Raw genomic sequence first — 21,557 nt, forward strand, 5'->3', positions numbered from 1 at the left:
TTCATCAAACTAAACTAATTAACAGAGAGGAGATTGGATTATAACCACTGGAAAAGTAAAAGCATAACTTCTCCCTGCAACAGCTATGCAACTGGTGCAAGAATATATAGCAAAGTAATGTACAGAGCATCTCTTCTGAAATTCCTATATATATTACATATAATTCACAAAGACCAACACCGTGTAGGAATGCTCTGGTTTGTCAGGAAACGTTTACCTTGCTCAGTCTCTTCCTGCCGCTCCCTGAATTAATAAATATGTTCCAATTTTTCAAGAAGCAGGTATACCAGAGACAGAAATCTCATTCAGTACAGAAACACGAATGCTCCCCAGAGCACACTCAATCACATGCACTAATTAACAGCCTTGCTGGTACCAGCAGCAGATCACCCCTCGCTACCAGAAGAGGATGACATACTTTTCCAGTGGGTTTTGTTAATGTGCACTAAAACAATTAAAGATTTAGGAATTTGGGGTTTTGACACTGGATCCTGGTGACCCTGCACTCCCAGTCCATCCATGACACTACCCTCCCTCATGAAAGTTCCTGCTCTTGATGGTTTTTCCTGTCTCACTGCTGCATTTCTCAGTGAACGATTCCCTGCTGTTCAGGATTACCAGGTGCCAAAAAAGCAGCAAAAGCTTGAGAGCCTCCTGGCTGAAGGAATTACTGCTGACCAAGAGCATCACTGACATCAGCCACACCAAGGATACTGTCACACCAGGCATTAGCATATCTTTATCCATTACCCAGAGCTCAAAACTTCTCAGGAACTGACAGCAAGGCTAAATTTGGGTTGTATTTCATGGGACATCATAAAACATCAGCACAATACCTTGAATTGCATTTCAAACCTTCACAGCATGGAGTAGTTCAAGAAAATCAGTCTCTTTTACAAATCACTGTCTCTTCTCCCTTCTCCCTTTCCCAAATCCAAATTTAGCACCTGCTGAGCTGCTACAGTTAAACATTAAAGCTGAGGTAAACATCAGATTAAGTGATACAGTTTTGTCAGACTTAAAGCAATTTTTAGTAAGACCCATAAAATAGCATTGAACATCCTCAGAGTCATTGATATCTGCAGCTTTTAAAGGATCATGATGATCATTTTCAAAAGAGCTTACACCACCTGTGATTTTCAGTTGCACAAACACAGACAGTGGAAGCACCACTAATGTTAGTCTGTTATCACATGCAGAAAATCAATTCATAAAGGAGACAATCTTCATAAATAAAGATATGACATGGATTCCCAAAACACGCCCCAAACTACATGAATTTGTTGACGAGGACATTTAAGTGAGTTTGAATGAAAATGAAATTGTTTACTATCTTGTACCAGGTTATTAAAATTGTTATTTCAATACTTGTAAAAAGAGAAGAGCTTGAGAGCTGAAGAGGAGTGTGGCTGCCCACTCCCACCCTGGATCACTCAGTCTCCACACAGATTTAACACCCCTTATCCCAAAGGAACTGAGCTAAATGAGCAACAGTGCACAGGGTCTGATACAGGGAATTAGATCTTGAGCCTTCAGTGCAGACACAGTTTTAAGCCCTTATTTGCACAGGAGGTGCTGAGAGAAAGGCTTTGGGACAGGGTGAGGGAGAGCAGGGGCAGAGAGACCCTTCAGGGAAGGGTAAAGGGCAAGGGTCACAAGGATCAGAAAGAGAAGGAAAAAACTGAAGGTTATAAAGTCAAGGGGGGGCAACTTGTTGGAAGAAGAGCTGACAGAGCTGGCTACAGCAGCAGGTGGATGATGGAACACTGGCTCTGGCTTCACTTTGGAACAGACCACTAGAGACAAAGCCAAATGTTCACAGGTCGAGCTGCACCTGCACCGACGGCTGCCTGTCTCTCCAGACTGCAGTGATGGCAGCAGCCAGGGATGCACAGCCAGGCCAGGTGCTGGCTTTGGAATTGTCCTGGACAGGGAATGGTGTGATCACCCACACCACGTGCGTGGGTGTGCTGTGCTCCTGAGGTGCCCTCACAGCCACAGCACCAGGGCCACGAAGGACACGGTGTCAGGAGGCCCAGAAAACAAGTTCCTGGAGGCCAAGCTGACTGAGCTACTCTGCTGGAGAACAATGGAAAGAGTTCAGATCATTGACTGGCAGCACTTTTGAAACGGTGTCTGTGGCTATGGGCATGTGTGAAATGGAAGCTCGACTATGAGGCAGTTTCTGATCTAGATGACTAGGAAAACTACCAATAAATAATGCCTTTGAAATGGAGAAATGAGTCTGCCCTGAGTGACAGGGCAAGAAAGACAATGATGTTTTTCCTGTCCTGCTCTTCTGCCACTTTTATGAAATTGTAAGATGGTGAGGAGGAAGATTTAATCAAAATAGGTAGTTGAGCAGTTATTTTGAGAGTAAACAGTAAGGTTTTGTTTGTTTTTTTTAAGCATCAACAGAAAATAATACAGCATGCCTTCATTTCCTGAAATGCTTTCTACAACACCACAGATAAATCAGCTCTATTTCAAAACTAAGTGTATCAGACAACTCCTGCAGGCCAAGTACCATCTCCCCTTTTAGTATTAGCTTTATTATAAATGTAGATATCAAGTTTGCCCCAAAAACTCTCCTAAAACATCATCTCCTACCATATCAAAATTAAAATCAGGAAAAGAAAACCAAAATTCTAAAACTCTGCAGAAAACAATGAGCTAATGAGAGCAGCACAGCGTTCAGACACAACTTCAACTGATCGAATCAACTCTGAAATAACTATTTCAATACTTAATACATAGCATCTATAAAACCCATTTACACATATGGGAATATCTGTAGAAGTACCTCAAGATCATGAGCTGAAGCATTACAACTCTGCTTCTGAAACTTCCTAACACATATTGGTGACTTCTTTTGACTTCCCCTCCCTCCCCTTTACTTGATATTACTTATTACTGACAAACTGCTGCAGATCAGGAGATAGCCAGAAGGGGAAAGTAAACAATGTATACCACACTGGATCAAGTGCAGAATTACTCAAATTTTTTGCTACTTTAATTGAAAACAGTGAATAAACTATACAATTTTAGATCTAACAAAGTGAGAAGTAACAAGATAATTGAAGTAACAAGATAATTGAAGTATGTTTTCCATTTATTGATGCAGTGCAGTATTACTCGTCAAATAAATTATTTTTGAACTGCTGAAAAGTAGCAGGATAGAAAGCAATGTATTCAGTTGCTCAAAGATTTTGTAAGAAAACAATAGTCCATATGAGGGACTTTCTTTTTCCCTTTCCTTCTCCAAACCCTCACACTTGAAGCTCATCCCAGACCATTCATTTGTAACCTTGTGCCTTTAACCTGGAAGCTCTCTTCCACGCAATCCAAAGTTTCATTTGAAAACAGGTTTCAGTGACTTCCTCCACAAATATAGTTTCTTAAATTGACTGCTATGTCTTGAATTCCAAGTTAATTTAGGATCCTCCACACATCCACTCCCCCAACCACTTGCACTGTGGTTTTACAACACACGAAGCAGAACTAAGCTGGTCCTGCTGCAGTTCCTCCTCCCCAGGACCCCATATTTCCACTTCACTCTTGCATCAACACTGACTTTTGTCTGATAACAAAAGGAGCTGGTGAAGAGAATTAAACTGGTTAAGTGGGGAAGATGAAAAAAAATATATTTGAGGGAGCCTAGCTTCCTGTATTATTCCTGTATAGCAGAAATGTATGTGTGCATTGGCAGCTGTTTAAAGGACTGAAATCAGGACACCACCATAAGGGACACAAAATTTCTTCTCCCAGAGCAGGAAGCACAATCTGGCTTCCAGCTCCCCTCACCCATCCATCAGTTAAACAGTAACACTGAACAAAGTCTGAAATCCCAACTGAAGGCAAAGTACACTTCTTTTTAGATAACTGAAAGTTATAGCATTTCTAGCAATCCATAGGTTAATCAGGTGCATTAACCTGTATTTAAAGGGTTAATTTCTACTGTTGAGCTTTATTAGAATTAACAGAAATTCTTTCAACTCCAAACAGTGACCCTCTCCAAAGGGAACAGAAGTACATCTCAAAAATAACTACTGTGCTTTGGAAAAAAAATGTTTAAGTGTCATCATAGTGTTCTATTTCAGTTTTTACTATAAAACTTCAGGTTTCCCCATTCCCACTCAAAGACCCACCACCCATTTTTTAAACAACAGTGTTTCCAAAATGAATCAAGCTCACTTCTTTCACCTTCCTGTCACTGGTGGCATTTTACTCGGCAAGTTATGAATTTCTGTGGGAACTTACATTTCAGCCTGACGTACAAGCAAATGAAGCAACAACCGTGTCCCTCGCCAGGATGACAAGATGCAACATCTGTCACCTCCTCACAAAAAAGCAACTTGAACAGGCTTATGACAAAAGTCAGTCCCTGCACCGTTTACACACTTGACTTGATGAGTTGAGTCAATGACTGTATTATTTATCCTCAGCCTGTGCCATGCCTGGGCAACAAACTAGAGAGTGATGTCAATACTGAAAAATGATGGAAAAACTATTCATAGGCAAGATATCAGGATCAGGAAAGGAAGAAAGTACCCAACACATCCCAGCTAGACCTCAAGTGTCACGTGAAGTAAATTTAATGTACTTCAGCTAAATTCTTATTTAAAATTATTTGGGACCACCCCACCCACCTAAGACATAAAACTTGAACTAGAGAATTAAATATTTTTTCTGTATGCCTGACACTGTTCCTACAAAGCCTTCTAAATTTCATGTCATTTTATTTCTATCAATATCTTATTTAGAACACAGTAAACTGTAACTTTGCTTCTTTAAAAATAAATCTAAACATACACCTACAGTTTTGGATTTCCCAGCTATTAGCAGGTATACACCATAATATGGAAGAATACTTGCATCCTCCTATGAAATATAGCTTGTTACATAATGTGTATTGTGCTACAATGTAGTATACAATATATATTTATACTATATGTATTTTATACAATATATACTTTGTTACAATGTATTATAACATATATACAATAAATAAAAATATATCTTTTGCTACAATACACAACTCTACAAGTAGATAAACCAAAGTTCAGAAAAGCAGGTGTGGGCCATCACCCAAAAGAAAAAAAAACCCTGGAATTATTAAATCTGCCTCACAATAGAGGAAGCCACACTACAGCACACTAAAATCACAAATATTTTGAGGCTGAATAAACAGAAACTTGAGGACTTGCCTATCCATTGAAATACAACCTTACATTTAACTTCATAGGCATGAACCACATTGTTCTATTGAAATATATACAAAGAAAACATCAGTGTTGCAAGAAACCACAGATTTATTTTTTTCCTACTATTATGCTACTTCTAGGTAAATATCAAGTCTGTTGTGCAAACACCTATTATTTGTGGACTATTGCAAACACTCTTGGCATTTTACTTGAAAAAGGCTGTTCAAGGTTTTTTTTACAGTAAGCATTTAGTATTGAAAAAAACAAGGCCAAGAAAAATCCGAGTGGGAAATCAGCTAAAGGGTAACACCTGAATTTTTCAGAACACACGCTGTGAATTAAACATTTCCTTTTACCCGGTGTGGGGAGGGATGGCACGTACCAGCTGTGGGCACAGGAAGAACTGGAGCAGCACAAGAAGGACTCCTGAAACACTCCCCACCCCCAAGAGACTCAACTATAACATGTGGGAAAGTGTCAAGATCCCTTTAACCCAATTTATAGCTTAATGTTGGAATAATCTAAATTAAAAATACTAAAAAAAAAAAAGCTGTTGAGTCAACACTAAGTCAATTGATTCATTCCAAGTGCTTTTTCACTTGCTAAGATCACATTTTAGTGGCTGTTACCATATTAAGATTTAATGGCTTCATCAGGGACATAATGCTTCTCTGTCATATTTTGAGGACTTCTAAAACTATAATTTTATGTGACTGCCAATACAAACCCACAAGTTACCCTTCCTCTTTTTCAGACTTAATATAATGCAGTGGGATGTGAACATGCATGACAACTATGTAGTAAGAAATACAAGATACTGATTAGGTCAATACCCATTAGTTCATATGAGTATATCTGTAATATTACTAATCAGAAAAGTTATTTGAATTTGCATATATAAGTTCTCCTAGAGAAAATTCAGAAGTTAACAAATGCTTTAATGTTCTTTCAAAAATCTATAAAGCTGTAAAAGTTCTGCAAGAATCCTTAATCTAGCCAAAGCTGACTAACATGAGGCAATGCTCCTGAAACTTAAGCAAACCATCCTGGTTCAGATCAATCTGGCCATAAATGTCTAAGGATTTATTTGCTGTCTTCAAATCAGGCAGACTCGATTAGCCTAGAGAGCAGGGACTAGAACAGCCTTTAAATTTGGTTAAGTCCAAAACTCAGTCAGAATGTGTTAAATTTTGACCTGCAGGTATTTCAAATTTAATTAAGGTTACTTTGTCCCTCATAACTGCTTGTCCATGGAAATGCAAACTGGCTGGTTTCAAGGTGTGTGGCAGGACTAGGGAGGATGCCATTTTCCAGACTTTCACTTCTCCTACCCAACCCCTACCTATCCCAATTTCCTACAGATGAGCAGCAGGTAGCCCAGTATTTTACTGCTGTACATGGAATCCTCTAAACCTTGAATGGTGTGAAAAACCAGTGCAAAGAACCAACTGTCACTTCCACGTTCAGTTGCCATAAAGACCAATTCGAGTTCCAAAGAGAACTCCACAATGGTCAGAATACAAATGGCACAATTTAGCACAGAGGCCCTTGACTGCTCCATCCTCTAAACAGACCTACAAGACAGATCTGTTTTATCAGAATCATGGTAAAAACCTCAAATTCCCACCCCATACCACGCACAGCATCTAATTATTTGAAATCTGATGTCCAAGTGTTTTCAGTGTAGCAGAGACATGGTCCAGATGATTCGAACAGTTCTTAATTATCAGCAATTGTATGTAATTATGCCTATAGTAAAAGGCCGCTGTATACAAAACAAACACTAACACAAAACCAAATTGCAAAGCAAAGGCTGACCTTCACTGGTGCTCCTATAAACATGTTGGCTAACTAATGAGTACTACACAGCATTCAGCTTCTTGCACATTCTATTTTAGTGTATTCTGAAATGCCAATACATTAAGAGATGTCAGGTTCACTAACTACTTTAAGAATTTACTTGCATTACATAATTGCATGCTATACGAGTAAGATGGAAGCTAAAAGATCAGCTATAAAAGGAAGAGTGCTGTTGTAAAACATTTAGCTTAAAAATGTAGGCAGTAAGATCAGAGCCTAAAAGCTCTACCTACATGTCTTTAGAAAGCTGAGAATGGTCTTACACTCCAATATGTTCACATAATACCAACTCACCCTGCACTGGGTGTGTCCAGACAATCACCTTTGACAATTTAGTTATGATTCTTCTCGATACAAGGAACACTGATTCTTGTTTAGAGTAATTAATGCAAAATTTCTTATCTGGTCCTCCTCAATAAGCTATTCTAGATACTGGCACATTCACCACCATGTTCCTTACCACATTTTTCTTCATGTCTGCAGAATGCTTACCACATTTCTGTTGTTTCATGGGTGAAAACATGAAGTCACCACACGAAACACTATTTCTTAGACTTACAACAGAACTAAGGAGTAAGAGGTAACTCAGCTACTTTAAATGAAGTTTGGACATGAGCTCATTTTCAGCATTCCTGCTATAGAACTGAACTAGAGCTTGACAAGAGATGTCAGCATCTAAATCCAAAAATCTTCACCTTCCTAAAATACAAGTTCTAGATATCTAATTGCTTGTTAAGAGTTGCTCAACTAACTGAAGTTCAGGATGTTACAGAACTCATCATACAGTTTATGCTCTACCCATCTAGCCACATCCTGACAGAAGCAACAAACTATTCATAGATTGTTTTCACTTCAAATTTAACCAACAAGCCTGAAAATGTCGTTCCACAACCACGCTCTTGCGCAGCAAAGCCAACGCAAGATTTCTTTCCTGTCCCCATGTTCCACTTCTGCACCTCTCCCTGTTTTGTTGATGCAGCTGTTTGTGAGACAATGGTGAAAACCAGCAAAGACACCCAGCTAAGAAAGTGGGGTTTATAGGTTGTGGGTTTGTTTTTTTCTCTAAATAACAAAGTATCACCACTCCAGCCACGTCACTGGGTGGTTTTCAGCATCATTCTGACAACGGTGGTACTGACACAGATTATGTGGAGTTAAAAGAGCAACCAAAGAAGCAGCTTTCCAAATTCTGCCACTGGAGAAAAGCCCTGATGTACTACACCAGAAGAAACCATGGGGTGATCTAACCCACTGCTCCCTGCACAGAGAGCACGACCACTGTTGCATGATCAGTTCTTGAGGTGGATATTAGATGATGCTCCTCATCAAAGCAGGAATCCTTCCTAATCTTATTTGTTCTTCACACACATCTTCACACTTGTTCCTAAAAACTCTCTTTAAAGTACTCTTTTTACAAATGAACTGTGATTAAGGCAGCACTGAAACTGCTCTTAGTCCACATGACCTTTGCTTGTCAGGCAAAGCTCTTCTGTTGGGTGAAAACTGTTAAAACTTGTATAAAAGAATATTTAAGAGTATTAATAGTCAGAGTTTGGCACAAAACACCTTAATACTTTTTATTATTTAGCCATTATGATGCCATCTTCTTGCTCTGACAGGTGATACACACCAGATGATGCACGCTCAAACCTGGTGGTGTTTTAGTTTAGTTTCAAGCCTTCCTGTCTTTGTAGGTGTCAGTTCAACGTGGGTTTTGTTCTAAAAAACATATGAAAGGATCTGTCTCTGGAGCACAGTTGGTGCTTGGAGTTTTTTTCTGATCCTTGACTCTGCAAACTGATCTGTGCAGAGAGATAATTTTGTGGAGCACCACGTAAGTCAGATCAACGTGCAGGATTCACATCTTACCCATCAAAATACTCCAAAATAGCTCAAGCAATAAAGCTACACATGTTATTTGTAACATACAGGATAACAGATTATGATATATTTACGGTCTCCTAACCATGGCAAGGTGCTGCACCCTTGCTAAGGAAAGGGGGAAGTTCAAAGGAGGCCTTGGAGATACTGGTATTCCACAATGGCACAGAAACTTTGGGAAGGTCTTCAGGTTGGGAGTCACTTCACTTGCAGAAAAAAGGTTGCATACCAGGAAAATGAACTAAGACACACAAGAGAGCCATCCAAACATCCAGGCAGTGATCATAATGTCTAGCTGGCAGCCTCCATAACACAACTAACAGCCTTCTCAGTCTAAAAAAATTTAAATCAAATCAATCTTCTCCATTATAGCACAAACTGGAATCCTAACAGCAAGTACTTTAGTTCTAAAATAAACAATTGTATATATTTACTGCTCCTAGGCCCTCCTTGATTTATCCACTTGAAAAAAGGCCTCTGAGGCATTAACAAAAGGATTCATGTTGCAGCCTTACAAAAGGAAAAATTGAGTTGTTGCCAACCTTTTTCTTTCCAAATAAGCACCATCTTGGAGGTGTAATTAGTAACTAAAACTACATGTTAAGCATTTAAACAGCTTTTTCTAAGGGACCTGTCTAAGCATTTGTAAACTCTTCAAGACTTCAACTGCAGAAACAGCTCAGTGTAGAAATTGTGAGTGCAGGTCCCCAGGCTTATGCCAAGATTCCCTTTTTTAGTGGACTTCTACAACCCAATTTCAATGTAGGAACATAAATTATGTCACTTCATACAATGCTAATAATCTTGCAGGGTACTGTACAATAATCACACTTCCAAGTGTGAAGCACCAACACTTTAGAAGGAACAAAACAGATGAAACCCTGCAGTGACTCAGTTTGAGCAATTTATGCATAAAGCTTTCAAAATTACACCACAAAGAAGTCTAAATTTAGACTGGATTCAATAATGTCAGTATTTTGGCACCAAAAGCAGTGTAAAATCTAAATATATGGACTAAAAAACCCCAAATACATTGCATGCAACAGGACAGGGATCTGTCTTGTGCCACTAGGGCTAAAATCCAGTGGTGGGGCCTGTAGAGAATATTCTTGTGGTGTTTTAAGGTCACTGGTAGCTTTTTAAAGCTCATCATACACAACTGTAACCTTTGATACAATATATATCTCCTGGCAATAAAACCCCTATGGAAATAAGTGTCAATTCTTGTATATTCTTTCAATTCTTAAGACTGAAAGGCATCCTCATTGCTAAAGATTCTGTGTAGAATCTTTGCTTAATGCAGCCCCATTTGGGACAGGGATATAATGGTCAGACTGCACATCTGCAATGTACAGCCAAAATGACAGGACAAAATGACTTTTGCTAACTCAAAAGTCTGTTAGCAAACCAGACTGGGGCCTCTGCAACAGGGGATGCACAACTGGATGGAGGAATTCTGGTTCACCACCTGGACTCTTAGGCATGGTGGTGAGCCAAACAATAATGGTAAAATATACCAAGAAAAATACTTAGTTTTTTGGTGATATATTAACAAGGTCATTTTTATTATACTGCCATGCTTTTAAAAAAACAGACGCTTTTGTTCATGTGTTGGGAAAGGTTTTTTAGTTTGCTCAATCCTGGGAGCATTTGACCCCATTTTAAAGACAGTGGTTTCCATCATGAACATTGCACTTGCTTAAAAGAATGTCTTCCCAAGATCTAGTACAGCCCTATCTTAATGATTTTTACCTTGAAAGGTACCTTGCTCATTCAATTTGTGACCCGCCATAACATATTTTCAAGTCTTCATAATATAAAACGTCAGAAGTATTTACCTGCCCATGCAGTTTTACAGTCACATCTATCTTTATATTTCAGTTCTTCCTCTAAAATTCAAGCACAGTAAACAGCCTGAACACACTGAGACTGTATTCAGAGTTCAACTTCAAAATGCAAACAGAAAAGGGATGCATGGTAGTATCCTTTTTACACATGGGCTGATCCAAGCGATTCAGGTGAAAAGTGAACAAAGAGTTAATCCAAACGAGAAGGGCTCCATTTCAGTAATAGCATGAATAAACCCCCACAGAAGGCTCCATTGCTAGCAGCAAACTCCACAGAGTCCAGATGAACCAGCAGGAAGAACAGAGGGCGGATAATCCTGTAAAATTACCCCAGTGGAAATGTTGATAAATTCCCAATTACGAGACCTGCTCTAGAATGAAAAAAAATGCGAGATACAATACAATTACCAGTCAACACTTGCACATCTTTGTATTTAAGCCAGACAAATACCACAGGTATTTCTTAATCCCTTGAATTTTGAATTAGTTACCCACTGTGGTGAAATCTAGATTAAGAAAATAAGCCCCAGAAATCAAATGAAAAAACAGATGATCTGCAACTCTAGCTACAAAGCAAATACCCATCCGTGAAGTTATATTTTCAGCCATACAATTTTCTACGCATTTGTGGAAATACAGAGAGCTGTATTTAAAAAAAAAAAAAAATTCAAAATAAACAAACAAAAAACCCTGCCTACAAAAACCAACAAAACCTTTAGTTTACTATATTTGTTTTGAATGTTTGTTTATATATATTGGAAAAAGTAAAGTATGAAAGAATTACTGAATCAGTTAGGTTGGAGAAGACCTCTGAGATCATCGAGGCCAACCCAGGACTATAACTTAGCAGGTTTCACGTGAATTTTAAATGTTCGTGGAAAAACTGCTGGTAAAATACGTGTTCACCATCCATATCAAGACAGAGACAGGTGCATAGATATCTCCTTTTCTAAAGCCTTGTCTGATCCCAGGCTTATCGCTCTCCATAAAATTCTGGATGAGGAAGCGAACGCCACGACAGGCCGTGGGGGTGCGGGAGCTCCCCGTCGCCCGCTGCCGTTCCGCAGTCAGCCCAGGCGTTCATCCCTGTGCAGCCGAACCGAGGCAGTGACCCCGCTAGCACCCAGCCCGTTTATGGAAAGACGACTACTCCAAATCCCAATGCTGGTCCCGCCGGCCCCCCCCAATTCCCTCTGTTTATCCCCTGCATGCGCCCGTCCCGCGGCCCCGCGCACCCGCCCCCCGCGCGCTCCCATTGGCCGCCGCCGCTGCCACTCACGGCCCCCGCGCTACCTCATTGGCCGCCTCCGCTGTCAGTCACGGCTCCCCCCCACACGCCCCGCCCGCCCCGCCGCTCCCTCCGCCGGAACGAGCGAGCGCCGCTGCGGCCCCGGCGCCAGCGCGGCCGCGGCTCCCGCAGCCGGCGGGGAGGGGAGGGGAGGGCCGGCAGGGACCGGCGGCTGCCGTGGCTCCTTCCGGAGCAGGCGAGGCGCTCCGCCGCTGACAGGCAGCGCTGGCTGCCGCCCCTCGGTGCGCGCCCAGCCAGGCGGAGCGGCCTCCCCTCCGGCGGGGGAGGCAGCGGCGCGGGGCGCCGCGCGCGCGGAGGGGTGGACGGGCAGTTCTCTCCCCCCCCACCCCCGATTGATGTCATTTCCCTCTCTTGCCTTTTGTTTTAATTATTTTAAACTCGATCGCACGGTGAGGGGAAAAAAAACCACCACCACAACAACAAAAAAAAACCCGATACCAAAACAACGGCAATAATAACAACAACAACAAAACAACACACGAAAAAAATCCCCACCAAAAAAAAACCAACTCCCCCTCAAGAAAAAAAAAATAAAACAAAAAACCACCGAAAAACTTCAGGCTCGCAGATGCCATTATACTAATTTCTCTTAATTGCCTCCCCGATGCAAACACAGCCGGGCTCCTGCGCGGCGCCGCCCGGCCCGGCTCCCTCCCTCCCTCCCTCGCTCCGTCCCTCCCGCTCGCCGGTGGGCGCTCGCCGGGCCCGGGCCGGGGTGCGCAGCCCCTTCCCCGCCGCCCCCCGTTCCAACGCCGCCGTTCTCTGCCGCCCCCCCGGGGCGCGGAGCCTCCCCCAGGCGGTCCCGCAGCCGCGGCTGCCCAGGCCCAGCTCCCCCCGCTCCGGAGCCCCCCCCACGCCCAGAGGGGGCCTCTCCCCCCATGACACCCCCGAACGACCCGGGGGGCTCCCCCACACTGAACTCCGATGGGGGGGGTCCCCTCGCCGCGGTACCGCCGCTCGCCCCTCAGACACACACACACACACTCTCACACACACACACACACACACACACACACACACAGCGCACCCCCCCGCGGTGCTGCCCCCCCGGGCTGAGCCCCCTCCCCTCCGGGCCGGGCGCCGGGGCCGCCCCTACCTGTGGCTGCAGCATCCCCGTCCCCCCGCCGCCCTCGCTCCGCCGCCTGCCTGGCTCTTTGTTTCCTGCCGCGGGCCGGACGGGAGAGCGGCTCCCCCCCGCCTCCTCCTCACACTCATTGAAAGCAAACAAGCATCATGGCGGCGCTGGCGGCGGCGGCGGCTGCGGGCGGGCCGGCCCCCCTCCTCCTCCTCCTCCTTCCTCTCCCTCTCCTCCTCCTCCTCTCCCTCTCTCCGCCCCGCCTGCCCAGGCCGCCCGCACTGCGCGGCCGCGGAGAGGAGCGCGGGGAGGGGGCGCAGCAGCGCCGGGGAGGGTGGGGGGGAACGAGGAGGGAGGAGTTTGGGGGGGATTTTGGGGTACGGCCTCGGGAACCGCGGAAAGGGGGAGGGAGGTGGGTGAAAGTAACGTCACGAAACCGGTGCAAGCGGTGTATGGCAGGGAAAGGGTTCCGAGCAGGAGCGAATGGAAATAGCCGCTTGTTTGGAAAAGAAGTTTTAAAAATTCTCCTGCAAAAGCCCAAATCGGGAGCTCAGCCTTGCGGTGGATGAGCTCAGGCACGGTGCGGGTAGTGGGCCTGGATGCATTTTAGGAAAGGGAATATATTTTCTACGTTTGTGTCTTTGCTGGCAAGCCAGGGCCTCGGATCCACTGCTGTGACATTTTCAGAAACAATGTTTACCGTGAAATGTCCCCCAGAATTGCCCAGCAGCACCTTTCTGAAACTCAGTTTGTGGCTCGTGTAATGTTTTCCCTTGAACAGATTAATGGATGCAAACAAAGGTATTTAGAAAAATAAAGCATGTTCTCGTTAAATGTTGTTATTACTGTCCCTGTGCAATAAGACTTAACAGTATGATGAGAGATGCTAAGGGAAATGGTGTCAAAGTGCCATCCGTGGTGTAGTGTTAGCATAAATCATAAATAATGACTTCCAAATCAAGGATTTCCTCAGTTTTTCAGAGAGTTAAAATGTTCAAGCATTGGTGATGCAGCAGCAAATAAGCACTTGACACACACCACCTCATCCAAAGGAATAGTAAAGAAAAAGGCATTGTCCCACATATAGAACCCTGTTTCTGGTCTGGGAAAGCTGAGTAAGAATTGAAGGCTCCTCTGCTTAGGTATAACTGGATATGTAGCTGGAAATAAGTGGCACTTACACTGTTGTGCAAACAAGGCATTCTCTTTTAACATAATTCCAGGGAGAATGGTACCTGGTCGAGTTTCTGAGAAACACCACCACAAACCAGCAAGGGCAGTGCTTTGAAAAACATGACCCTGGCCTGCTGCAGACCAAACCCGCTCACAGAACGTCCTCCACAGAAACGTTGAGCCCTTTGACACTTTTTTGGAAATAATCCTGCTATACTTCAGATTTCTGTTCAGCCTTATCAGATCATGTATCTGAAATGCTCTCAGATGATAAACTATCTCCTCGCCGCATGGTGCAGTCCTGTGCTGGAGATACCCGAGCCTGCTCCATTACGGATGTGCACAGGCTCTGGCAGAATATCCTATCTGCTTCCCGGGCTTGGCTGGCTCTGGAGAGCTGACAGTCATTCAGAACTAACTCAAGTAGCTCTACATGTCATTCTCCTGCACTGCATGTCTTTTCTTTCCGATAAGCAGCTGTCCTGCACATTCTTCAGTTAATACTTTCTGGGTCAGATATGGCTTCAATAGACTATATCGTTTTGCCCAGAGCTAATTCTCCAAAAGCAGTAGGAAAGTCTTTGAATACGTTGCAGGATTTTCCAGGAATTGCTGTTCAGCAAAGGAAATTTAGTTGATCATAAGTCTCTCGAAAAACGCTTGCAGGGAAACTTCATTCCTCAGGGATGGATGCTGGGGTAATATTACATTAGACATGGAAAGGTCTACTGGCAAGGGCCTTCATTGCTGCAAGTGGAGAACAAATGGCAGAAAATACTGTAATTCTCAAATAACTGAGATAAGCAAAAAAGAGCATTAGGGGAAATAATTTAAAAGCAATTAAAAATAATTCTGTATTATTGCCTGTTACTCAGAGTAACAGGAGGTCACAGCAGTTTGGCAGATTTCAAGTTAATGAACTTTGTGATAACGCTACAAGTTGTTTATAAAAAAACAGCAATATTTGAAGAGCCTAAAGTTATGGCCTTTTATGTCAACAATTCTTCTTTGAACTGCCAGCTTAAGGTGGTTTGAAACAACAGAATGAAGTAAAAACAGGTATGTGGGGGTTTTTTTTAGAAACTGTTATGTTCTACTGAATTTCCTGTGCAGAAGTGCTGCTGCTCATCTGTACATGTGATTAACTTTTGCTCCCTGAAAGTGTTATCAGACCTGTAACCAGGCAAACAGCAGAGCAGATGGCCAGTGCCAGTATCGGTGTTTCTGGTCTGGGTGTTTAATGAGATCTGAGAGCGTAACATGAGCCTCTTTCATTTTGTCTGCCTCGCATGGCAGATATACTTGGTGCAAGTGCTCTTGTTGCTCAAGGTCACAGATTCATCAATCAAAAGAGAGCCCTTCCCATTAATCTTTTACCTGGCCGTGACAGTTTCCATACGTCTCAGGAGCTGCCACGTCGCATGGAACGCCATAGTCCCGAGTTTGGGACAGCACTGCTGTGAAAGACAGCCAGGTTAGAGCAGAAATTAGTCACTTTTTAAAACACAATGTTAAGGTTACCGTACCCTGAGCGTAAGTTTTCATTCATTAACCCTAAAAAGAAAAGCCTTTCTGTGCTGTGCAATAGGCCTTCAGTTGGGCCAAATCTCACTTGTGGCACACAGTCACATGTCCCACATGATGAAGGTGAATGTCCTACAACGTTTCTGACCTTACAGCTGGAGATAGAAGTATGTGCTGTGAGTAGTTTAAAGACTTTTAGCATCCCCACCATCTCCTCTGTTGCACACATCCAAGGCTCAAGTTGTGTCTGGGAGGCCTCAGGGAGGGCCACTTGGTCCATCTCACCAACACTTACAGCTGGTTCGAGGTCCTGGTGCCTCTGTGCACTGACAGAGGGATGTGAAACTTGTGGTAGAGAGTTATCTTTGTGGCTGAGCTATGTTGCTTTCTGCTTTGTTTAAATTGCCAAATTTGGTGAAGTTATAATCTTAAAATATCTATGTACAGTTGCACAGTAGAGGCTTGTTTGACTTCTAAGTTCTTTGTAGTAAAAGACATGTCTTCATCCTGCATGGCTCATACATCATCACCCCAGAGAACAGGCACAGAGGTGTCATGGCTTATGGAAGCTCATGTGTCTGGGGTCACAAAAGAGGTGGCCAAGGAAAGGCTCAGTCCTCTCTGCTCCCCCCCTTCTGTGCCCAAGAAATGTGACAAAACCAAAGTGACTGGAGGCAGGAAATGAATCGAGCAGAGTTATGGTAAAGTAAGGGAGATAATGAGAGGGAAAGAAGGGAGTAACTGGGAGAAGAAGGAGAGGGATCCCGAATAGGAGGGCAGAGCTTAATTATGGTCTACATTTTTAGTCTATGTAGGTAGAGAGACAAGAAACTGCAGGATAGCTTCCATGGCAGTTGAGATCAGTGGGATAACTGCTCTGAATGCGGGATATGCCTAAAATGACAGGTACTCTGAAAAATGAGGACTTGGAGCACTCATATTGTGCTTCTGAAATCATTGCATTTTTAATGATTTCAGCCTTAAGTTTTATGGCCTGTTCTCCATCTACAGAGTGAATGTAAGAGCATCTTCTGTCACAGCTGGATAGTAAAGATAAATCTTTGATGTTTATTGAGCATTAAAACTACAGTGAAAGCTCCATACAGAAAGCATTGAGGCAATTAATATTCCTGCTTTCCTCTGCATGGAATGGAGTTCAGTGGTTTCCAGAAGACTTGTATGTAAAAAGGTAATTGAAAACTCCCCTTATGCATATCCACAACAGAGATGAATTCAGGAATTTTAATCCTGGAATGGCACGATTTGTAGGTAAGGGCTTTGCAGCCTTAGAATTACTTTAATATCCATTGTTAGACAAAAGTAGACTAAGTGCTTAAAAAGAAACTGAATAAGATCAAAAGCTTTCTTTCTAGAAATAACTACATTTTAGTAGGAAGACTTCCATAGCGAGAGAAGAGTTTCTAACTCCTTTTTGCCAGGGATGGATTCTACTATTTAACACTGCCACCACCTGAGATGCTTGTATACCATGTTTAGATGACTCTTCTAATTATTTAGATATTTGATCTGTTATCAGAATTGTAGCAGTTTAAAATGAATCTTGTTCTCTACCTCAAGTTTTCAGGTTTGTGGAGCATTTAGTCATTAATATATTCTAGTGTGTGCATTTGTGCTATGCTATAGCAGTGAAGTAACAGATCTGAGAATGTCTTAATTCTTACTTGTCCTAATCAAATATTAAAATCTGAATGCTGTTAAGAAGCTGGATTTATGAACCATGATGTTGTTTACCTCATTGCCATTTTTTAGATACAGGCTGATTCTTACAGATTTTTGTCTCTAGAATCACCTCTCCAGCTCTTGGTCACCTGTCTCCAAGAAGGTATCCATCTTTTTATATAAAAAACTAAGTTAATTACATGAAAGAAAAAGTTAAAGGTACGGCCTGCGTGCATTCATTATGTGGGCAGAGCTCCTGGTTGCATTCAGAGCTCTGCGAAAGGAGCACAAGGCTTTGCCTTTCACAGCAAGAGCTTTTATGTATGTGAGTGAATAGAGCAAATTGCTATGAAAACCTGAATGCCCAGTTATGGAGTCACAACTTAGAGGTTAAATGCCAAATAATGGTGTTATTGATGTAAGATGGAAGAATTCTCATTAGTGGAAAGCAAGTGCTCAAAAAAACCCATCCAGATTTTTGGTCTTTTCTGCCATACCCTCTTCCCTTTGTACCCATTTTGGCGTGTTTTTTTTTTTTTTCCCCTTCTTCTGTCAGCATCTTATTTTTCATCTTTATTCATTGTTGCTTTCTATGCTTCTCCCTAGCAGCAGAAACATATTTACTGGCAAGCTGATCCCATCTGTGCTCCCGCGCTGCAAAGCTTCCCCCCGCCGTGGCACTGCATGTCTGATGGAGCTTCCTGCCATGGGTAGGAGCCTTCCAGAGTGCCAGGATTTCCCACCGTGGATCAGGGATCAGGTGGGCAGGGCGCCGCCGACTGGGCATGGTCTAAAAAAAAAAAAAAAGAAAAAAAAAGAGGGTGTGCAGTTTTTCTTGTGTAAGAAAATGCAATAATACCATAATCATTTGTAGCCTGACCGTTCGCTGAAATGGAGGACTGCTGAACTTTTAATTTAATTGGGCCTCTCACGCTTGCACTGCTTCCTGCTCATGAACCAGAATATATGAGGACTATAACTCAAATATACACTAAGCTGTCCCTGCTGCAGTCTCATCCCTTGCAAATTAAGTAGGATCAGGACTCAAAAGAGATAACTAAGGAGACCGATGTCCTGGAGGAAATTACCGTGAATTACAAAATTATGGTTTCTCTCTTAATAAAAAATGAACTAATGCTCCAGTGTGACACTATGGAACTCTTCAGTTTATAAAGGTACTGTCTTTCAGGAAATATATATGTTAATCCAGCTGTCATGCATAAATTCTCATTTGGGGCCTGATCTAATTCCCATTGAAGTAGAGATGGACTCAATCTACTTAAATTTCTCCATGCAGTTTCACGGCTTTCCACTATCTTCATCTGTTGTATCACATTACTGTGTGTGGGTAGAGTTGCCACATTCCACCCATGACACAACTGTTTCAGTGGCAAGTGAAGTGATACGTGCATATGGTACACGCAGTCTTTACACAAACCGTATGCTTTCAGACAGCTATCTGTGTAACTGGGGGAAGTTTTAGAGGCTTCCTGAATAAAAATCCGTTTGCTACATTATTAGAAGATGTAGAAAACTTTGTTTATCATTCCCATGACCTTACTTGTGGCATTTGTGGGACAGAATGAGTGATTTATTGTTTACCTTTTGTAAATTTGTAACTCAGATTAATTACTTTGAATAGCAATAAAATGGTTGCATGAAGATTTTGGAATTGATCTCTTTCATTTTATTATTTATTGCATCAAATCTTAGGCCTAAATTTTGCTTATATAACAGTAATTAACTTCACACAATTTCCAATTACAGTTATACATAGTCTTCGTGCTTCACATTTCCAAGATGTTGAATGTCCTCATTGCTGAATGTTTTGTATAGGATATCATTATTTATCTGAAGAATTTTGGCTGAGGACAGTTTCTAGTGGAAAAAAAAACCCCCCAGAGAATTTATAAAGTACACTTTAATCCTGAGGCTATTATAGGCCTACTATTCTTTTTTTTTCTTTTTTTCATTGGTGGTTACAAAAGTAAATTACAAAATGGCTGAATAAATTTAGCTGGTCGTTAAGTGTGGCTATTTCTATATTATCTGAATTGACAAAATACTTTCCTTAGGACATTAGGTTTGCAGAGAGGGGGAACAACCCAAAGAAGTGTGGGCATGTACGTGTCTGTGAGCTGCTCACCATAGGGTGCCCCTGCAGCCAGAGAGGCCACGGTACAGATCCTTGGGGCTGTAATTTCTTTTTGAAGGCTTTGATGGCAGGCATTGGAGCTGAGATTATGAGACTGGAAGAGTTTTTTCCAAGCATGGGAGCCCTCAGTGGGCTGAAGGGTATTCACTGCTGCAAAGGGGAGAGGGTGACTCAGTGTCTGCAGCTAAAAGGCTGCACCACGGAACAGCTCTTGCTCAGAAAAAAAGGTGAAAATCATTGCCTGCTTCCCAGGTGATCACTGCAGGTGACAGCAAGAAAATTTGCCCAACGTTTACAGCTGGTGTTTGGGGTGGTACATTAAGGCTTTTCCACTTAGGCACTTTGAATAAATGCCTCCACGAGGGGCAAAATGCCAAGTTGAACAAACCACTGATCTAACCTGCTGTTTTTTTCCTCTGTGTCCAGAATTGTTGGTCTGCAAGATTAAAAAAAAACAAACCAAAAAAACCCCCAAAAAGTTGCAGGATAAAAAAAAATATCATAATGTTTGAGCCTAATGCAGCAGGCTCAGGCTAAATCACATTTCCCAAAGTGTGGCTTTCAATATCAAGCCTACTCCTGAGGAACTGGCAAATGCTCAACGAGCACAACATGGAGACAACTGGCAGCCTGAGTCATTTTCGCATGTGATTGTTGAATGTGACAGATTGAGAATAGCAAGGAGTACGAGTTCATGCTATGAGAGTGAAGTAACCCAGCATCCTCTCGCTGGCTCGAGCCTGCAGAGATGTGGAGTGCTGCGGCAGAGAAATGCCACCGAGGCTTTGGAGAAATGGGTTTAGCACACATGTTATTTTCTTCCTTTGCTCATTTTTATTCCACCCTAGAATGTTTCTTTCTTCTGTTTACGGCAGATGGAAAGTAAGAGAAGAACCCTTGACACATGTTTGTAAAGCCTGGATTGACATTAACTTATTCCCCTTTTTACTTTTTCTCTGAATACCTTTTGCCTTTCTACTTACACTGATGCTGTACTGGCCTTTTTATTCCTTGGTAGTTACTGCTCCAGCACATTGGCTGCACAGAAGCAGTTTCAGGGGACGCTTGTTTATAGAAATGGTCCCTTCCAAACCAGCCTGGTGGGGTTTCCTTTCAGAGCAAACTGCAACAGGCTGGGGAAGTCTAGGGAAGTTACCAAAAATCTCTGCTGAAATCCAACCTTCTGTTGCGGCCGATCAGAATATTATAGCTTAGTAATTTATTAATTCAATGTAACTATGCTTTATTTTCATACGTGTTCTCGGAAAAGGCAACTTCTTCCCAATTTCTTACTCATAAATATTCAATGTGTGATCTCTGCCAGCACAGCTGAGCACATAGGCTGGTCTGTTTGGGACATGTCTGTAATGTGTCCTGCATTGAGCTGGTGTTTGGAGTCTGCTGCTCACCTCTATAACACTGTATGTGAGGAATTACTTCGTTTAATCCTTGTAAAACAGTGTGCTTTGTTAATTAGTTGCAGAGGTGGTTTGAGGGTGTTGGATGAGAGGCACCATGGACCAGTGACATGTTGTAAAAGAAGCAGATGTAAAGACTTTGAGATGGGTAATGTTGATGCCCAGGGCCCTTGCAAACACAGAAGCCTCTGCACAGGCCAAGAAAGATAAAGGTGAATTTTTGATCTGTCCAGAAATGTTTTCATTCTTTTTCTCCTGTGTGTAACCATGTGTTCAGGACGTATATGGTTCTGGTTAAAACAATTGGAAACAAACTCCTTTCGTCCTTTAATTCTCTATTTGTGAAGACTTTGGGAAGATGATAATTCCTGGGAGCCCTTTGGCTGCAGGGAATGGTGAATACCTGGACTGATTCCACTGGTCTCCATTTT

General features: G+C 42.5%; 1 protein-coding gene across 3 annotated transcripts in view; it reads right to left on the reverse strand.

Moving 5' to 3' along the window:
• Positions 1-13,394, reverse strand: part of CNOT6 (CCR4-NOT transcription complex subunit 6) — a 30,277-nt gene extending 16,883 nt beyond the window's left edge. The window contains exon 1 of one of the 3 annotated variants that reach the window (XM_064672118.1): positions 13,198-13,394. The gene's annotated coding sequence lies outside the window, so the exon portion shown is untranslated. Of the gene's footprint in view, positions 1-10,783; positions 10,898-13,197 lie in introns of those variants that run through there. The other 2 variants (XM_064672120.1, XM_064672119.1) reach the window with 2 other exon arrangements.
• Between the last annotated feature and the right edge of the window lie 8,163 nt (positions 13,395-21,557).

The sequence above is a fragment of the Pseudopipra pipra genome, chromosome 15, assembly GCF_036250125.1.
Source record: "Pseudopipra pipra isolate bDixPip1 chromosome 15, bDixPip1.hap1, whole genome shotgun sequence".
Classification (NCBI taxonomy): domain Eukaryota; kingdom Metazoa; phylum Chordata; class Aves; order Passeriformes; family Pipridae; genus Pseudopipra; species Pseudopipra pipra.